Below are 4,849 nucleotides of genomic sequence, written 5' to 3' on the forward strand. Positions count from 1 at the left end.
GAAGGAAGGAAGGAAGGAAGAAGGAAGAAGGGAGGGGAGGGAGGGAGGGAAGGAAGGGAGGAAGGAAGGAAGGAAGGAAGGGAAAAGAGAAGAGAGAAAGACCAAATCTTTCCTTGATGGGTTCTAGGCACACACAACGTTTTGTTTCTATGTGGAAGCTCCTCCTCTGATCCCCTAAGATCACAGATTTAAAGCTGGGAGGCATTTTTAAGGCCATTTAATTCAGCCCTCTCGTTTTACAGATGTGGAAACTGAGACCCAGAGAGTTGAAATAACTTGTCCAAAGTCTCACAGCCAGGGTTTGAACCCAGGTCCTCTGAAAGCAGAGCTGGGTCTCTTTCCCCTGTACCACACATACTGTGTCCCATAAAGAGCAGCCACTAAGCGCTGGTGGGGAGACCAGCTGGATTGGCAATGGCGGAACCCGATGACACAGAATCTTCTGAAGCCTGGAAGTGATGTGGGTACTTCGAGGACATCCCACGTGAGTGACTGGTTTGCCCCTAAATGTGCCCAGTGGACGGGGCACCCCTCGTGCTAATAGCACGGGGCTTCCTCTCAGTCGAGGAGCAATGATGAAGCGCCTGCTGTGTGCCAGGCACCACGCTAAGCACTGGAGTTACGGAACAAAGACTCCAGGACAGTCTCCTGGCAGAGACTTCAGGAAAATAACCAGACCCCAAAGATATGTAAAGAGTGGGTGAAAGGGGAGCGGCTGGGTGGCTCGGTGGAGAGGAGGCCAGGCCTGGAGATGGGAGGTCCTGACCTCGGATAGGTCCTAGCTGTGTGACTCTGGATAAGTCACTTCACCCTTTTTGCCTCCGTTTTCTCATTTGTCAAATGAGCCAGAGAAGGAAACGGCAAACCATTATATTTGCGAGAAACCCCCAATGGGGACAGGAAGAGTCAGACAGCAAGAAGGGCCTCCAGGAGAGCCTCCCTCCTCCTCAGGAAGCCATTTCCTGCCTAATGAGGGGCTTCTCCCCGCCTGCTCCTCGGGGTCTCGGCTCCCTCCCAGCCCCAGAGCTCCCCCTGCCCAGGACACAAAGATGTGTCAACTCAGAGCAGAAATCTGACTCTTTGCTGTTCATTAATGATCCCACTTTTTTGGCTGAAATACTTGGCAGACGAGGAAACGGAGGCCAACAGAGTGAAGTGACTTGCCCAGGGTCACACAGCGCGTCTGTGTGCGAGGCTAGATTTGAACTCAGGAGGAGGAGGCCGGGTCCCAGGCCCGGCAGGCGGTCAGATGTGCCACTTAGCTGCCCTCCTGCCCCGTCTCCAATCTGGCCCTTGTCTGGCCCGAGCCATTGGGCAGAGGAAGGCCCTGAATAAAGAGCGGAAGCCAGCTAGCCCCATCCCCTGGGCCTCCGCCAGGGACCCCAGTGGACAACCGGGCCATTCCTGGGCTTCGCCACTGTCCAACACCAACCCTGCTGGCCTCCTGGCCGGACACTCAGGGCCCTCTGGGAGCAGCGGCCGGCCTCCCGTGGACACGTGCTTCAACGGCTCACAAAGCACTTTTCTGGGGTCGGCCAGGCCTGAGGTGGGTCCCCCCAAAGAAGGAAAGGCAAGGCCAGAGGAGTTCAGTCACCCGTCCGAGGTCACATGGCCAGACCTCGAGGTGGCTAGCAGAGGACCAGAGCCTCAGTTTCCTCATCTGTAAAATGGGGGTGCTGGGGCCCATGTTCACTGCTCCCCAGGGCGTCGTGGGGAAACTGCCTTGACAAACAAAGAATGTCCAAGAGGCGGGAGTGGACGCCTCCCCGAGGAGATGGACCCAGCCTGGGTCGGGGGTTTCACACACCATCATCCCACTGCCAGGCGGCGGGCACTTGGGAAGCGCCCGCTACGGGCCAGGCACGGTGCCAAGCCCTGGGCAGAGGAAGAGCAGAAGGCAGGGTGGCTCCCGGCTTCCCAGAGCTCCCGTTCTGACGGGGGAGGATGGCGAGACGTGGGGGCTGGGAGGAGGCACCCTCCTGGCGTGCAGTGCGCCCTGGCACACGCTTATCAATCAATTAGCTTACCTAGATCCTCATTAGCCGGCGGGTTGATCAGCACGGGGGCAGGGAAAGCGAAGGCTCACAGAGATGGCGCTCCTGTGGAGACGGAAGGTTCCCGGCGCCCTCTCCATCCGTGGCCTCATTCTTCTCTCGCAGCAGCCCTCGGGGATGGGGGCTCCTGTTATCCCATTTCACAAACGGGGAAAGTGAGGCTCAGAGGACTGGATCGAAAGTCAGTGGGCCGGGGTTTAAATTCCAGCTGCCTCTTGCTACTTTGTGGGATCTTGGGCAAATCTCCCCATTCGGGGCCTCTGTTTCTTCCCCTCTAAAGGGACCTAAGTGATCTCCAAGTTCCCTTCTGGTCCTCGGCCCTGGCTGTGCTCTCTACTCTTTGTGGGACTTTATTTTTTTACCCCTGACCTTCTGTGTTAGAGTCAATACTATGTATTGGTTTGAAGACAGAAGAACAGTAAGAGCTAGGCAATGGAGGTGACTTGCCCAAGGTCACCCAGCAAGGAAGTGTCTGAGGTCAGATTTGAACCCAAGACCTCCCATCTCTAGGGCTGGCTCTCAATCCACTGAGCTACCCAGCAGTCCCCACTCTGTAGGACTTTAGATAAGTCTCTTCCCTTCTCTGAGCCTCAGTTTCCTCATTTGTAAAACCGGGTTAAGTTAGACAGTATCTAAGGTCCTAGCTTGATCCTACCAAGTGTTTTTTCTGAGTCACTTTCATGTATTTTTCCACTGGATTGTAAGCTCCTGGAGGGCAGGGACTAAGCTTTTGTTCCTTTTGTATCCCCGGTGCCTAGAACAGGGCTAGCACATAGGAAGTGATTCATTAAATGCTTGTTGACTGACTGACATGCATGATTCTGGTCTCTCCAGCTGGACTATGAACTCCCTGATCCCAAGGACTCCGCCTCAATCTTCTGCTGCATGTCCCATGGTAGTCAGCAAGGACATGGAGGGAGAAGCCCTGGACCTGGCCCCAGAAAACAAGGATCCAAGGCCCAGTTCTGTCACTTCCCAGCTGGATAACCTTGGCCAAGTAAGCCGCTTCCCCTTGCTGAGCCTTGGACAGATGTGGTTTCCTGAGTGGCACTCGGCCCTCCAGAGGGGCAAATAGGAAGGCCTAGATAATATGGCGGATGGTCTTGGAGAAGGGCCAAGGAATCTATTGTCCTGGAGCCAGCCTGGTCATGAGACTCTTCAAATAGAGTCAAACGGGTCCTGGGCTGCGGTAGGGCAAAAGGCATCATTGGGCCTCTACACTGAAGTGTTCCAGACAAGCTTGGGTTCCCTTGGCCCAGCCTTCAAGGCCCCAACTTCACCACCAAGCCCCACTGTAGGTGCCTAATCTGAGATCCCCAAGAGTTACCACCTGTTTTTATTTGTCACAGTTAGCACATTTCCTAGGCTATGCCCTGATAACTTGGCCGTTATTTTTCTCTGCACCCCCTAAGGGAGCCCCATGCTCTGGACCTCTCTGGGTCCAAGCTGCTGGGTGACTCTGGCCCCAGCCCCAAATTCTCAGCTCAGTCCCTGCATTTGCCACTTCAACTCTGAATGACGTGCCAGTGACAAAGGCCGGTAATGAGACCTCCATCATTCAACTCTAATTCCCCTCCCTTGGCATCGGTGCTGGAAGTCCCCATGCCATACCTGGAGGAGGCTGCCAGCCCAGCTGGCTGCCAATATTCAGCCAATTTACAGTTGAGAAATGCATCTCTGCCTGCAGATTTTCATCTCCGATCCTTGGAGAACCTAACCTGGGTCACCTCAGCAGCCCCATGAAGCATTCTGATTCCTTCTTTCATCCATTCATTCAGCAGATGGCCCATAGTCCATAGGACGGTCAGGCCCCTGTGCCAGGAAGGGAAAGAGAGGGAGGTACAAGAATTATCACAAAAATGACAAGGCCCATTTCCAGAGCATTTAACAGCGCACCATGCAAGTAAGTTATTATTATCCATTTTACAGATGAGAACACAGAAGAGCAGACAAGAGAGCCGAATCTCTCCTGGTCACCCATCTGTGAACTTTCGGAGCTGAGACCCAAACCCAGACTAAGTTCAGAGCTCTTTCCACTATACTATCTCTTCTTCTCAAAGACACAAGAAGCAAACAAGCAGGAGGAGGAGGAGGAAGAAGAAAAGAAGGAGAAAGAGAAGGATCTACTAAAGTCTTCCAGCTATGCCTCAATGAGGTATGCCAGTGATCCAGCAGATCCTAAGTTGACTTTGAGCATTGACTCAGTAAAGTTTTGTAGGTAGCTATCTGTGGACCAGCCTAATTCATTTGGAGAAATAAAAGATTAAGGATATCAAGGAATAGAATGAAAAAGGGAGGAGGGGCAGCTGGGTGGCTCAGTGGATTGAAAGCCAGGCCTAGAGATGGGAGGTCCTAGGTTCAAACCTAACCTCAGACATTTCCTAATTGTGTGGCCCTGGGCAAGTCATTTAACCCCCATTGTCTAGCCCTTACCACTCTTCTGCCTTGGAACCAATACACAGTATTTATTCTAAGTCAGAAGGTAAGGGTTATTTTTTTTAACCCTTGTACTTCGGTGTATTGTCTCATAGGTGGAAGAATGGTAAGGGTGAGCAATGGGGGTCAAGTGACTTGCCCAGGGTCACACAGCTGGGAAGTGGCTGAGGCCGGGTTTGAACCTAGAACCTCCTGTCTCTAGGCCTGACTCTCACTCCACTGAGCTACCCAGCTGCCCCTATTATTTTTTAAAAAAAGGAATGAAAAAGGAAGGAAGGAAGAAAATTTGGGGCATGGTATTGTCTCAAATTATACTGCAAAACATTACTTGGTGTCAGAAATATTCACACAGAGACAGA

This window comes from Gracilinanus agilis, chromosome 1, assembly GCF_016433145.1.
Source record: "Gracilinanus agilis isolate LMUSP501 chromosome 1, AgileGrace, whole genome shotgun sequence".
Classification (NCBI taxonomy): domain Eukaryota; kingdom Metazoa; phylum Chordata; class Mammalia; order Didelphimorphia; family Didelphidae; genus Gracilinanus; species Gracilinanus agilis.